The sequence below is a fragment of the Bombina bombina genome, chromosome 5, assembly GCF_027579735.1.
Source record: "Bombina bombina isolate aBomBom1 chromosome 5, aBomBom1.pri, whole genome shotgun sequence".
Classification (NCBI taxonomy): Eukaryota; Metazoa; Chordata; class Amphibia; order Anura; family Bombinatoridae; genus Bombina; species Bombina bombina.
Window position 1 is genome coordinate 106,297,551 of NC_069503.1, and position 17,150 is coordinate 106,314,700.

Genomic DNA, 17,150 nt, shown 5'->3' on the forward strand with positions numbered 1-17,150 from the left:
TTTATACAAATTACATTTCTGAAAACTCATGAAAGGATTCACAAGGGAAGAAGCCTTTCACATGTTTAGAACGTGGAAAAAATAATCTTTATATGAATAGACTTAGAAAATTATATAAACAAGAACATCAGTCTCAAATGATTGACATCTGGGAGATATATTTAATGTGCACATCATGTGGATACATATTTTATTATAGCAATAGATGCTTAGCATTGTACATGTTATATACCAGAGGAATTACTGAGGGAAAACCAATATCAGTAACCGGTACATTTGTGATCATAATCAGTTTAATTTAAATGGCTCCTATAACCTACATGTATACTGGGTATGTAATATGTGTGTCATGTGATCATAATCAGTTTAATTTAAATGGCTACTATAACCTACATGTATACTGGGTATGTAATATGTATGTCATGTTCTGTAACTTGATATTATATATGTTAGATGTTTTCATGTTAGTTAGAAGCCACAAGAACTGATAATAGCACATACTGTATATATAAAGGGGACATTATATGTCTGATAAATCCCTTTGTATCAAGAGCACAAGTGTTAGGTATATTTATACCATTGTGTGCATATATCATGTGATGCTGCTTTTTACTGTATAATGATATTCAATGTTTTTTCATGCAAATAAAAAGTGATTGTAATTCAGACCATGTGTTTTTTGTATAATTAAAAACATAATATCACAGAAGAATTAGGAAAACGTCATCAAAGACAGAAGCTAAATCTGACAGTGAAAGTTAAACGCTGATAATTCAGATAGAGCAGGAATTTTACCCAACTTTCCAATTTACTTCTATTATCTAATTTGCTTTGTTCTTTTGGTATCCTTTGTTATAGAGTAAACCTAGGAGGCTGATATTATATGAGCTTAGGGGTGTGCACGTGTATTTAGCACTATGTGCAGCAGTGTTTGTTACTATGTATAACATTGCTGTAAATGTTCTTGCAAACTCTGCTGTCTGAAGATACGTGCATGCTCCTGAGATAACCTAGGATTACTATTTAACAAAGGATACCAAGAGAACAAAGCACAAATGGTAATATAAGTAGATAGGAAAGTTGTCTGAAATGTCATGTCTATCCAATCCATTTAAGTTTAATTTTGACTTTACTGCCCCTTTAACAGTACATAAAACAATATCAAATTAACCCCTGACCTACACCAACCCAGATTATTAATCACCAGCAAGACTTTATACACAGGCTGTTAAAATCATACTTAAAGGCATAGGAAATTACACTTTCATGATTCAGATAGAATGTGTCATTTTATGACACTTTTAATTTAACTTCTGTTATCAAACTTATGTACTACTGAGAGCTGACTGGTGGCTACATAGATGTGTTTCTTGTCATTGGCTCACCAGAAAAGCTCAGCTAGCTCCCAGTAGTATATTGCTGCTCTATAGCTGGCTTTGCAGGAGTTTAAGATGACTAAGGTGTAGACTGCCATTTTAAGTCTTACCTTAGATTAAGCTGCAAATAGCCTCCTGCACCTTTTCTATATCATGCAGCAGGAACAATAAAAAAGTTATTTTAAAATGAATAATGGCTGTAAAGCTCAGCCCACTGATGACATCATGATCTGGGCTGCATCTAGGCACTCTGCTGAATAACAATGACAGTCTGTTGAATCCAACTAGTGAGCCTTTTGTGATTGGATGCCATATGCAGCCCAGATCATGATGTCATCAGTGGGCTGAGCTTGGCAGCCATTTCAAAGTGAGTAAACAGCAGATTGAACCCAGCAAAACAATCCAATTGGTAAGTCCTCCTGGAGTCACTACCAAAACTCCCAACAAACCTTGAATAAAAAACAATAAAGAGGATATCCAAATATTCCAAAATGTGTTTAATGTAATGTATCAGAACATCACAGAATAAAAAAAACATGACGTTTCGGGGCTTAAGCCCCAAAACGTTGTGTTTTTTTTGTATTCTGTGATGTTCTGATACATTACATTAAACACATTTTGGCATATTTGGATATCCTCTTTATTGTTTTTTATTCAAGCCATTTCAAAGTGGTCAGCAACAATATTCATTTTAAAATAATTTTTTTACTGTTCCTGCTGCATGATATAGAAAATGTGCAGGAAGCTATTTGCAGCTTAATCTAAGGTAAGACTTTAAGATGACAAATTGTGTGTAGACTGTCCCTTTAAATACATAGTTATATACAATCAGTGGTACAATAATAAAGTGATCCAACATATTAAACATTATTGCACCTTTATTTCCCTTTAATTAATAACAGATAATAAGTAAAAATTGTATTCTAGATAATCATTATCTTGTTAAAATTGTCACAATGTTATCTTCATTAAACAAGGATTCACAACAAGATAGCACAAAGCTAGATCTGACTAAAGGGACAGTAAACACCTTGAGACTGTAATATAAACTGACTAATTTTTCTTAGGAAAACAACTTTACCATACACTTTCATTGTCTAATAGTATTGTTATATCAGCTGTGTGCCGAGATATTATCTGTGTGTCACAAATGTACAGTGACTAATAATGCAATAAACACATAGAAATAACTTCACTGACTCACTATTTAATGTCTAACAGCTAGATTTAGAGTTTTGTCGGTAACGACCCGCGTAGCTAACGCTGCCTTTTTTTTGGCCGCACCATAAAAATAACTCTGGTATTGAGAGTCCAAAAAAATGCTGCGTTAGGCTCCAAAAAAGGAGCGTAGAGCATTTTTAACGCAGATTCAACTCTCGATACCAGAGTTGCTTACGGACGCGACCAGCCTCAAAAACGTGCTCGTGCACGATTCCCCCATAGTAAACAATGTCGCTGTTTGAGCTGAAAAAAAACCTAACACCTGCAAAAAAGCCGCGTTCAGCTCCTAACGCAGCCCCATTGTTTCCTATGGGGAAACACTTCCTACGTCTGCACCTAACACTCTAACATGTACCCCGAGTCTAAACACCCCTAACCTTACACTTATTAACCCCTAATCTGCCGCCCCCCCTATCGCTGACCCCTGCATATTTTTTTAACCCCTAATCTGCCGCTCCGTAAACCGCCGCTACTTACATTATCCCTATGTACCCCTAATCTGCTGCCCCTAACACCGCCGACCCCTATATTATATTTATTAACCCCTAATCTGCCCCCCACAACGTCGCCGCCAGCTACCTACACTTATTAACGCCTAATCTGCCGAGCGGACCTGAGCGCTACTATAATAAAGTTATTAACCCCTAATCCGCATCACTAACCCTATCATAAATAGTATTAACCCCTAATCTGCCCTCCCTAACATCGCCGACACCTAACTTCAATTATTAACCCCTAATCTGCCGACCGGAGCTCACCGCTATTCTAATAAATGGATTAACCCCTAAAGCTAAGTCTAACACTAACACCCCCCCTAAGTTAAATATAATTTTAATCTAACAAAATTAATTAACTCTTATTATATAACTTATTCCTATTTAAAGCTAAATACTTACCTGTAAAATAAACCCTAATATAGCTACAATATAAATTATAATTACATTGTAGCTATTTTAGGATTAATATTTATTTTACAGGCAACTTTGTAATTATTTTAACCAGGTACAATAGCTATTAAATAGTTAAGAACTATTTAATAGCTACCTAGTTAAAATAATTACAAAATTACCTGTAAAATAAATCCTGACCTAAGTTACAATTAAACCTAACACTATACTATCATTAAATTAATTAAATAAAATACCTACAATTACCTACAATTAAACCTAACACTACACTATCAATAAATAAATTAAATACAATTCCTACAAATAACTACAGTGAAATAAACTAACTAAAGTACAAAAAATAAAAAAGAACTAAGTTACAAAAAATAAAAAAATATTTACAAACATAAGAAAAATCTTACAACAATTTTAAACTAATTACACCTACTCTAAGCCCCCTAATAAAACAACAAAGCCCCCCAAAATAAAAAAAATGCCCTACCCTATTCTAAATTAATAAAGTTACAAGCTCTTTTACCTTACCAGCCCTGAACAGGGCCCTTTGCGGGGCATGCCCCAAGAAATTCAGCTCTTTTGCCTGTAAAAAAAAACATACAATACCCCCCCCCCCACATTACAACCCACCACCCACCACCCACATACCCCAATCTAACCCAAACCCCCCTTAAATAAACCTAACACTAAGCCCCTGAAGATCATCCTACCTTGTCTTCACCTCACCAGGTATCACCGATCCGTCCTGGCTCCAAAATCTTCATCCAACCCAAGCGGGGGCTGGCAATCCATCATCCGGTGCTGAAGAGGTCCAGAAGAGGCTCCAAAGTCTTCATCCTATCCGGGAAGAAGAGGCGATCCGGACCGGCAACCATCTTCTTCCAAGCGGCATCTTCTATCTTCATCCGATGACGACCGGCTCCATCCTGAAGACCTCCAGCGCGGATCCGTCCTCTTCTTCCGACGACTTCCCAACGAATGACGGTTCCTTTAAGGGACGTCATCCAAGATGGCGTCCCTCGAATTCCGATTGGCTGATAGGATTCTATCAGCCAATCGGAATTAAGGTAGGAAAATTCTGATTGGCTGATGGAATCAGCCAATCAGAATCAAGTTCAATCCGATTGGCTGATCCAATCAGCCAATCAGATTGAGCTTGCATTCTATTGGCTGTTCCGCGCCGGATGGAAGAAGATAGAAGATGCCGCTTGTATGAAGATGTTTGCCGGTCCGGATGTCCTCTTCTTGCCGGATAGGAGGAAGACTTTGGAGCCTCTTCTGGACCTCTTCAGCCAACGGATGATGGATCGCCAACCCCCGCTTGGGTTGGATGAAGATTTTGGAGCCAGGACGGATCGGTGATACCTGGTGAGGTGAAGACAAGGTAGGAAGATCTTCAGGGGCTTAGTGTTAGGTTTATTTAAGGGGGGTTTGGGTTAGATTAGGGGTATGTGGGTGGTGGGTTGTAATGTTGGGGGGGGGATATTGTATGTTTTTTTTTACAGGCAATAGAGCTGAATTTCTTGGGGCATGCCCCGCAAAGGGCCCTGTTCAGGGCTGGTAAGGTAAAAGAGCTTTTAACTTTATTAATTTAGAATAGGGTAGGGCATTTTTTTATTTTGGGGGTCTTTGTTATTTTATTAGGGGGCTTAGAGTAGGTGTAATTAGTTTAAAATTGTTGTAATATTTTTCTGATGTTTGTAAATATTTTTTTATTTTTTGTAACTTAGTTCTTTTTTATTTTTTGTACTTTAGTTAGTTTATTTCATTGTAGTTATTTGTAGATATTGTATTTAATTAATTTATTGATAGTGTAGTGTTAGGTTTTATTGTAGGTAATTGTAGGTATTTTATTTAATTAATTTAATGATAGTGTAGTGTTAGGTTTAATTGTAACTTAGGTTAGGATTTATTTTACAGGTAATTTTGTTATTATTTTAACTAGGTAACTATTAAATAGTTCTTAACTATTTAATAGCTATTGTACCTGGTTAAAATAATTACAAAGTTGCCTGTAAAATAAATATTAATCCTAAAATAGCTACAATGTAATTATAATTTATATTGTAGCTATATTAGGATTTATTTTACAGGTAAGTATTTAGCTTTAAATAGGAATAAGTTATTTAATAAGAGTTAATTAATTTTGTTAGATTTAAATTATATTTAACTTAGGGGGGTGTTAGTGTTAGGGTTAGACTTAGCTTTAGGGGTTAATCCATTTATTATAGTAGCGGTGAGCTCCGGTCGGCAGATTATGGGTTAATAATTGAAGTTAGGTGTCGGCGATGTTAGGGAGGGCAGATTAGGGGTTAATACTATTTATTATAGGGTTAGTGAGGCGGATTAGGGGTTAATACATTTATTATAGTAGCGGTGCGGTCCGCTCGGCAGATTAGGGGTTAATCAGTGTAGGCAGGTGGAGGCGACGTTGAGGGGGGCAGATTAGGGGTTAATAAATATAATATAGGGGTCGGCGGTGTTAGGGGCAGCAGATTAGGGGTACATAGGGATAACTTAGCTGGCGGCGCTTTGCGGTCGGCAGATTAGGGGTTAAAAATTTTTTCGAGTGGCGGCGATGTGGGGGGACCTCAGTTTAGGGGTACATAGGTAGTTTATGGGTGTTAGTGTACTTTAGGGTACAGTAGTTAAGAGCTTTATGAACCGGCGTTAGCCCAGAAAGCTCTTAACTCCTGCTTTTTTTCTGCGGCTGGAGTTTTGTCGTTAGAGCTCTAACGCTCACTTCAGAAACGACTCTAAATACCGGAGTTAGGAAGATCCCATTGAAAAGATAGGATACGCAATTTACTTAAGGGGATCTGTGGTATGGAAAAGTCGCGGCTGAAAAGTGAGCGTTAGACCCTTTTTTCAGTGACTCCAAATACCGGCGGTAGCCTAAAACCAGCGTTAGGAGCCTCTAACGCTGGTTTTCACGGCTACCGCCAAACTCTAAATCTAGCTGTAATAGTATTGTTATATAAGCTGTGTGCCGGGATATTGTCTGTGTGTCACAGACATACAGTGACTAATAATGCAGTAAACACATAGAAAAAACGTCACTGACTCACTATTTAATGTCTAATAGTATTGTTATATCAGCTGTGTGCCGGGATATTATCTGTGTGTCACAAACGTACAGTGACTAATAATGCAATAACCACATAGAAATAAGTTCACCGACTCACTATTTAATGTCTAATAGTATTGTTATATCAGCTGTGTGCCGGGATATTATCTGTGTGTCACAAACGTACAGTGACTAATAATGCAATAAACACATAGAAATAACTTCACTGACTCACTATTTAATGTCTAATAGTATTGTTATATCAGCTGTGTGCCGGGATATTATCTGTGTGTCACAAACGTACAGTGACTAATAATGCAATAAACACATAGAAATAATGTCACTGACTCACTATTTAATGTCTAATAGTATTGTTATATCAGCTGTGTGCCAGGATATTATCTGTGTGTCACAGACGTACAGTGACTAATAATGCAATAAACACATAGAAATAAGTTCACTGACTCACTATTTAATGTCTAATAGTATTGTTATATCAGCTGTGTGCCAGGATATTATCTGTGTGTCACAAACGTACAGTGACTAATAATGCAATAAACACATAGAAATAACTTCACTGACTCACTATTTAATGTCTAATAGTATTGTTATATCAGCTGTGTGCCGGGATATTATCTGTGTGTCACAGACGTACAGTGACTAATAATGCAATAAACACATAGAAATAAGTTCACTGACTCACTATTTAATGTCTAATAGTATTGTTATATCAGCTGTGTGCCGAGATATTATCTGTGTGTCACAGACATACAGTGACTAATAATGCAATAAACACATAGAAATAAGTTCACTGACTCACTATTTAATGTCTAATAGTATTGTTATATCAGTTGTGTGCCGAGATATTATCTGTGTGTCACAAACGTACAGTGACTAATAATGCAATAAACACATAGAAATAATGTCACTGACTCACTATTTAATGTCTAATAGTATTGTTATATCAGCTGTGTGCCGGGATATTATCTGTGTGTCACACACGTACAGTGACTAATAATGCAATAAACACATAGAAATAAGTTCAGTGACTCACTATTTAATGTCTAATAGTATTGTTATATCAGCTGTGTGCCGGGATATTATCTGTGTGTCACACACGTACAGTGACTAATAATGCAATAAACACATAGAAATAAGTTCACTGACTCACTATTTAATGTCTAATAGTATTGTTATATCAGCTGTGTGCCGGGATATTATCTGTGTGTCACAAACGTACAGTGATTAATAATGCAATAAACACATAGAAATAACTTCACTGACTCACTATTTAATGTCTAATAGTATTGTTATATCAGCTGTGTGCCGGGATATTATCTGTGTGTCACAAACGTACAGTGACTAATAATGCAATAAACACATAGAAATAAGTTCACTGACTCACTATTTAATGTCTAATAGTATTGTTATATCAGCTGTGTGCCAGGATATTATCTGTGTGTCACAAACGTACAGTGACTAATAATGCAATAAACACATAGAAATAACTTCACTGACTCACTATTTAATGTCTAATAGTATTGTTATATCAGCTGTGTGCCGAGATATTATCTGTGTGTCACAAACGTACAGTGACTAATAATGCAATAAACACATAGAAATAATGTCACTGACTCACTATTTAATGTCTAATAGTATTGTTATATCAGCTGTGTGCCAGGATATTATCTGTGTGTCACACACGTACAGTGACTAATAATGCAATAAACACATAGAAATAAGTTCACTGACTCACTATTTAATGTCTAATAGTATTGTTATATCAGCTGTGTGCCGGGATATTATCTGTGTGTCACAAACGTACAGTGATTAATAATGCAATAAACACATAGAAATAACTTCACTGACTCACTATTTAATGTCTAATAGTATTGTTATATCAGCTGTGTGCAGGGATATTATCTGTGTGTCACAAATGTACAGTGATTAATAATGCAATAAACACATAGAAATAACTTCACTGACTCACTATTCCCTTTTGCCTCTGGTTGAATTATAGATCCGTATGAAGAAAGAGCGTCCCACTCGCTTGTGCTACTAGTCACTTCCAGTTATGGCAAGTTTCCTGTGTTACTTTAGGTATCCTCCGGCAGCTGTACGCCAATACTTCAGTGGTAGAAAGGGTCCCCACTGTTATAGTGATTCCTCTATTCACTACATATAAACTGTAATAAACAAACAGAAGGTAACAATCCTATGGATTAAGGCGGCTTTATTAGAATGATGCAACATTATCGTGACCTCTTATTGCGACTTCATCAGAGACGTCTGACAAAGCGGTTGATGAGTGAAACGCGTAAGAATGGTCTTGCTAATGCTGCCTTCTTTCTAATAAAGTAGCTGTAATCCATAGGGTTGTTCTCTACCTTTTGCTTTATTTATTACTTTTACCTTCATTATTTATTTTGCCCCATTTTCCTGTAATTTAAGTCAGAAAATTGTGTATTTTTCAGTCCTGAAAACTAAAAGTGCACATAGCAGCATCACATATCTGTCCAACAGTGACTTCTTTTTGATCCAGAAGATTTATCTTACTATAAGGTATAATTTCAAGTTGCTATGAATACTTTCCTTTCCTTACGTACTTCATCTATTTAGTCCATAGAAAGAGGTTTGGTATTGCAATCACTATGTATACTATGGCCTCTGTTTATCAAGCTGTCAACCGCAAATACGCTGGAATTCCGCAGCGTATTTGTGGCGAGCCTGATTCGTCTTAGTTATCAAACCCTACAAACCGGAAAAAGTAGAATTTAGTGACGTAACATACGATCCGCCGAACTCACTCCGACACAGATCGATGCTTACATCACTCCAGATGTTCCGAATGCAAGTTCGGCACAATCTGACTACTTTTGCTAGTTATCAAATAACTAGCAGGTACGCTCGGCACTTTTCCGGCCCAGCGTACCTGGTTTTCAATCTGCCACCCTGGAGGCGGTGGATGCCATAGGAATCAATGGGAGTCTCAAAGCAGCGAAAGCTTATGTTCGCTGCTTCCCGATATCCCATTAATTCCTAGGGTAGAAAACCAGTAACATTTACACCTAACACCCTAACATGTACCCTGAGTCTAAACACCCCTAATCTGCCCCCCCCTACACCAACGTCACCTACATTATACTTATTAACCCCTAAACCGCTGCTCCCGGAGCTCACCGCCACTCTAATAAACTGATTAACCCCTAAACTGCCGCTCACGGAGCCCACCGCAACTAAATACATTTTTTAACTCCTAAAACCGCCGCTCACGGACCCCGCCGCCACCTACATTATCTTTATTAACCCCTAATCTGCCCCCCTATACTGCCACCACTATATTACATTTATTAACCCCTAAACCTAAGTCTAATCCTAACACCCCCTAACTTAAATATAATTTAAATAAATCTAAATAAAATAACTATCATTAACTAAATAATTCCTATTTAAAACTAAATACTTACCTATAAAATAAACCATAAGCTAGCTACAATATAACTAATAGTTACATTGTATCTAGCTTAGGGTTTATTTTTATTTTACAGGCAACTTTGTATTTATTTTAACTAGGTAGAATAGTTATTAACTAGTTATTAACTATTTAATAACTACCTAGCTAAAATAAGTACAAATTTACTTGTAAAATAAAACCTAACCTAAGTTACAATTACACCTAACACTACACTATAATTAAATGAATTCCCTAAATTAACTACAATTAAATAAAATTAACTAAAGTACAAAAAAAGCAAACACTAAATTACAGAAAATAATAAAATAATTACAAGAATTTTAAACTAATTACACCTAATCCAATCCCCCTAATAAAATAAAAAAGCCCTATACTATATTACAAATAGCCCTTAAAAGGGCTTTTTGCAGGGCATTGCCCCAAAGTAATCAGCTCTTTTACCTGTAAAAAAAAGTACAATACCCCCCCAACATTAAAACCCACCACCCACACACCCAACCCTACTCTAAAACCCACCCAATCCCCCCTTAATAAAACCTAACACTAACCCCTTGAAGATCACCCTACCTTGCGAAGTCTTCACCCAACCAGGCCGAAGTCCTCAACAAAGCCAGGCGAAGTGGTCCTTCAGATGGGCAGAAGTCTTCATCCAGACGGCATCTTCTATCTTCATCCATCCAGCGTGGAGTGTCTCCATCTTCAAGACATCCGACGCGGAACATCCTACCTGGCCAACGACTACCCGACGAATGAATGTTCCTTTAAGTGACGTCATCCAAGATGGCGTCCCTTGAATTCTGATTGGCTGATAGAATTAAGGTAGGAAAAAACAGAATTTATGTTTACCTGATAAATTACTTTCTCCAACGGTGTGTCCGGTCCACGGCGTCATCCTTACTTGTGGGATATTCTCTTCCCCAACAGGAAATGGCAAAGAGCCCAGCAAAGCTGGTCACATGATCCCTCCTAGGCTCCGCCTTCCCCAGTCATTCGACCGACGTAAAGGAGGAATATTTGCATAGGAGAAATCATATGATACCGTGGTGACTGTAGTTAAAGAAAATAAATTATCAGACCTGATTAAAAAACCAGGGCGGGCCGTGGACCGGACACACCGTTGGAGAAAGTAATTTATCAGGTAAACATAAATTCTGTTTTCTCCAACATAGGTGTGTCCGGTCCACGGCGTCATCCTTACTTGTGGGAACCATTACCAAAGCTTTAGGACACGGATGAAGGGAGGGAGCAAATCAGGTCACCTAAATGGAAGGCACCACGGCTTGCAAAACCTTTCTCCCAAAAATAGCCTCAGAAGAAGCAAAAGTTTCAAACTTGTAAAATTTGGTAAAAGTGTGCAGTGAAGACCAAGTCGCTGCCTTACATATCTGATCAACAGAAGCCTCGTTCTTGAAGGCCCATGTGGAAGCCACAGCCCTAGTGGAATGAGCTGTGATTCTTTCAGGAGGCTGCCGTCCGGCAGTCTCATAAGCCAATCTGATGATGCTTTTAATCCAAAAAGAGAGAGAGGTAGAAGTTGCTTTTTGACCTCTCCTTTTACCAGAATAAACAACAAACAAGGAAGATGTTTGTCTAAAATCCTTTGTAGCATCTAAATAGAATTTTAGAGCGCGAACAACATCCAAATTGTGCAACAAACGTTCCTTCTTTGAAACTGGATTCGGACACAAAGAAGGCACGACTATCTCCTGGTTAATGTTTTTATTAGAAACAACTTTCGGAAGAAAACCAGGTTTAGTACGTAAAACAACCTTATCTGCATGGAACACCAGATAAGGAGGAGAACACTGCAGAGCAGATAATTCTGAACTCTTCTAGCAGAAGAAATTGCAACCAAAAACAAAACTTTCCAAGATAATAACTTAATATCAACGGAATGTAAGGGTTCAAACGGAACCCCCTGAAGAACTGAAAGAACTAAATTGAGACTCCAGGGAGGAGTCAAAGGTTTGTAAACAGGCTTGATTCTAACCAGAGCCTGAACAAAGGCTTGAACATCTGGCACAGCTGCCAGCTTTTTGTGAAGTAACACAGACAAGGCAGAAATCTGTCCCTTCAAGGAACTTGCAGATAATCCTTTCTCCAATCCTTCTTGAAGAAAGGATAGAATCTTAGGAATTTTTACCTTGTCCCAAGGGAATCCTTTAGATTCACACCAACAGATATATTTTTTCCATATTTTTGGTTGAATAATAAAAACTACAGTTAAACACTAAAAAACTCTAAGCCATCTCCGTGGAGATGTTGCCTGTACAACGGCAAAGAGAATGACTGGGGAAGGCGGAGCCTAGGAGGGATCATGTGACCAGCTTTGCTGGGCTCTTTGCCATTTCCTGTTGGGGAAGAGAATATCCCACAAGTAAGGATGACGCCGTGGACCGGACACACCTATGTTGGAGAAATCCTATTGGTTGATGCAATCAGTCAATAGGATTGAGCTTGCATTCTATTGGCTGATTGGATAGAATTCTATCAGCCAATCGGAATTCAAGGGACCCGATCTTGAATGACGTCACTTAAAGGAACCTTCATTCGTCGGGTAGTCATCGGCCAGGAAGGATGCTCTGCGTCGGATGTATTGAAGATGGAGCCGCTCCATGCCGGATGGATGAAGATAGAAGATGCCGTCTGGATGAAGACTTCTGCCCGTCTGGAGGACCTCTTCTGCCCGGCTTCAATGAAGACTTCTGCCCATCTGGAGGACCACTTCGCCCGGCTTCGTTGAGGACTTCGGCGCGGTTGAGTGAAGACTTCTCAAGGTAGGGTGATCTTCAAGGGGTTAGTGTTAGGTTTTAATAAGGGGGGATTGGGTGGGTTTTAGAGTAGGGTTGTGTGTGTGGGTGGTGGGTTTTAATGTTGGGGGGGGTATTGTACTTTTTTTTACAGTCAAAAGAGATGATTACTTTGAGGCAATGCCCTGCAAAAAGCCCTTTTAAGGGCTATTTGTAATTTAGTGTAGTGTAGGGCTTTTTTCTTATTTTGGGGGGCTTTTTTATTTTATTAGGGGGATTAGATTAGGTGTAATTAGTTTAAAAATCTTGTAATTATGTGATTATTTTCTGTAATTTAGTGTTTGTTTTTGCACTTTAGTTAATTTTATTTAATTTTATTTAATTGTAGTTAATTTAGGTAATTAATTTAATTATAGTGTAGTGTTAGGTGCAATTGTAACTTAGGTTAGGTTTTATTTTACAGGTACTTTTGTATTTATTTTAGCTAGGTAGTTATTAAATAGTTAATAACTATTATACCTAGTTAAAATAAATACAAAGTTGCCTGTAAAATAAAAATAAACCCTAAGCTAGCTACAATGTAACTATTAGTTATATTGTTGCTAGCGTTTATTTTATAGGTAAGTATTTAGTTTTAAATAGGAATAATTTAGTTAATGATAGGAATTTTATTTAGATTTATTTAAATTATATTTACGTTAGGGGGTGTCAGGGTTAGACTTAGATTTAAGGGTTAATAACTTTAATATAGTGGTGGCGGTGTAGGGGGGGCAGATTAGGGGTTAATAAATATAATGTAGATGGCTGTGGGCTCCGGGAGCGGCGGTTTAAGGGTTAAACACTTTAGTTGCGGAGAGGTCCTGGAGCGGCAGGATAGGGGTTAATAACTTTATTAGAGTTGCGGTGGGCTCCGGGAGCAGCGGTTTAGGGGTTAATAACTTTATTTAGTTGTGGTGGGCTCCGGGAGCGGCGGTATAGGGGGTAAACAGTATAGTATAGTGTGGGTGTTTAGTGACAGGGTACCAGGAAAGCTGTGAAAAAGCCGAAGAGCAGCGAGATCTATGACTGTTAGTTAACAACAGTCTGCTGCTCATCGCTCCGTACTTGGTGCGTGGCTTTTTGACAGCTTTTTTGATAATTTTGGAGAACGTATTCAGGTCCGCGGCAGCTATGTTAGGCGAACTTAGGTGAGCGTATTGGTGCCGTCGAATGCAGGTAAGTTGACAGCTTGATAAATAGAGGCCTATATCTGCAAGTGTTTGCTTAGATATTAATATTCTGTCTTATTTATAAATAATGTTGTTAATTGAAGGATAAATACAAAACATTTTTGTACTTCTATTTTTATATAAAAATACAGTGAAACGGGGGGCGGAGCCAACAACCAAGCAGAACAGACGTGTTCACAAGAAGCTCCTCAGTCAGAACACACATTTATATTAATATATAAGAAAAAAGGGACACAATACATCCTCAAGCACAAATGCCTTAAGTAATAGGGCACCTCTGCACTTGTGGCAATCTTCACCTCTAAGTTTGTGACAGATTGTGAGCCGCGATCAGTCTAAAGCTGCCTGAGGCCTTGCATCCCGGCACGTAAGTGCGCACACTACATCGAGCTGCTTACGACTTGCACTAGAGCACTGCTTTACTACCCGGAGGGTCGGGACCCGCTCCGGTGCCTGATCTTTTCAAGAGCAATAAGGCGCCTTAGGGTCACTGGTGAAAAGACAGACGGCAACGGATTGAGCTTGCGGACTTCAGTGAGTAACTCACCGCACCCCTGCAGTGCCAAATATCATAGGTGCCGATCCAGACACACTTTCTTACTACAACCACTATAGTCTCCATACAGGAGGGCTGTTTGCCTAGCACCTTTAGTGATCAACAGTCTTGGCACGAGGCACCATCTTCCATACCCGCACATCAACAGAGAACATTACCGGCCCAGCTAGCTAAGCGACAGCAGTCTCAACCACTCAGGGCCACTTAGATACGTTATATAACATGAAAGCCACAGTAAATAGTTGGGGCTACTAGACATACACTTCGAACCCACTGAGAGTGTCCCTCCATGCCACACTTCTTCCATAACAGTGTCTCCATGGAGTTAGCAACTTCCCTTTTGGCAACATTATGCAATCGACTTGATCTGCATCATGCAGGGCTAGTGGATACTTTGAAAAATGCAATTAGCGCTCCTTACGCTACAGTGCTGGCTGAAGATACACTTACCAGCACGGCAGATCTCTCATCAGACAATGGTGACACTTCCTTGCATAATATAGCTTGCCAGCAGCGCATTCAACACGGAGAGATTGAGCCCGCAGAGGAACCGGGAGGGAGAGTGCTAGAAATAGTGAAACACTTGGTACATATTCAGGCCCTAGATCCGGACTCAGAACTAGTGTTCCGACGGCGAATTCTAAGCCTTTCACACATCAAGGGAGGAACCATCACCGCACCTCTTCAGGGACCCCTGACACATCAGCTACAGAAGCCTAAAGACAGCTCTCCCCACATCAGCACAGCTGGAGTTATACACAATAAGGGGGATAGGATCTGTCTAGAAGTGCACTCTCTACCCATCACCGATAGTGTGGGCACACTCCAACCACTACAACGGCTCTGGTGGAAGTCCGGAGTGGGTTAGATCCTTAGCCCCTCTCTTTATATAGCAGTAAATGCATAGGCCTAGATTTAGAGTTTTGTCGGTAACGACCCGCGTAGCTAACGCCGGCTTTTTTCTGGCCGCACCATAAAAATAACTCTGGTATTGAGAGTCCACAAAAAGGCTGCGTTAGGCTCCAAAAAAGGAGCGTAGAGCATTTTTTTTTTTTTTTTTTTAACTTTTTATTGAGGTATAAGACAAGGCATACAATTGTGACATGTCAGTAAACTAGCAATAATTAAACAGCAAAATTTCTTCCAGACATATTGAGAATACAAGCAGATATGGTACACAGGAGATGCTCAAATGACAATAGTGAAAAATATATAGTCCTTGATATTTTAAACCCTCACTATGACACATAAGGCCACTTTTGGACCTCGTAATGCTACCAATAATACTAAACTTCAGAGGGCTATCATGGATACAGGGAGACTACTCTTGAGTCTCAAGAAAAACCTCTATTTTCATAAATGTGACAAACAAAAATGATAAAATAAGATCAGAACAAAATTTCCTTCATCGTCAAAGTTTAACAGTAAGTAATATCCCCAAAAGATAAAGTAACAGCCGCTTTTGGGCTGCAGTAGATTAAATAAAACTAAAGAAGGGGAATGGTAAAGTAAATAAGGGAAAAGACCACTTTTGGGTCCAAAATCTAGAATGATCAATCTTAACATGTGGGGAGCCAGTCTATGTTATGCTTTAGAGAATGGAGAGTAATAACCTTATACAGTAAGTAAGAGAAATTAATAACTATGTGGGAACATATAGAACAGTCAAACCAGCAGCTGTTATTTTGTAGAATGGAATACATAGTGGATACTGCGTCTCTACCCCAGTGGGAACTATGGTGTCTTGCTATGAATGGGTATGAGGGACGAGAGCCTTCCTTACTAGTTCTGGTGCGAGCAGGGTGCCATCTAAGAACAGTAACAGTGGTCAGTCCAGGGAAACAAGATATGCCGCCTCGGCCGCAGGTAGCACACCTCCCAATTAGTGTGACCAACCAATTACCATCAGGTCTCTGTCATCTATTTCGGGGTAACAGTGATCCAGTTTAAAGTAGGGTTCAGATATTACAGTATGCGATTATATATGGACCAACTGTAGCTAGACTACAAGACTATTTGGGGAAGATAATGGATTTAAACTTTTGCAACACCCCTATATGCATGAAAATTATTATTTTCCAGATTCTACAAAATAGAGCATATCTACCTATAGCTTCCCCTGCCCACAAAAGTGCAGCTCAAATTGAGGAATTGACCTACACATAATAATAAGAAAAGTAAAAATCACAAATAGGCAGCTCATATCCCTGCACACCACCAAAGCCAGTAGAAGATCTCCAGAAGGACATAGTATGAAATAAAAATAAGTTGTGGCTATTATCGAGTTAAATAAAATTCCCCTTGCCTTCTATGCAGGTTTAATAATGATCTAGCAGGGTTCAAATATTACATTATGTAGTTATACATGAGCCTACAATAACTTGCCCATAGGACTATTTAAGGGAAATGAAAGATGGACATTATGTGGACAGATTCCTTAATATTAAAAAAAAAAAAAAAAGGAACTAGTAAACTTTTGCAAAATCCCTATAGGCTTTGGGATTAATATTTTCCAGGTGTTACAAAATAGGACATATATAATATCTCCAACTTGGAGAAGGGAGGGTCAAATTG

The 17,150-nt window shown here is 38.5% G+C and overlaps 1 pseudogene; it reads left to right on the forward strand.

The window, feature by feature from the left end:
• LOC128660017 (zinc finger protein 850-like) overlaps window positions 1-17,150 on the forward strand; it is a 283,899-nt pseudogene that overhangs the window by 17,217 nt on the left and 249,532 nt on the right.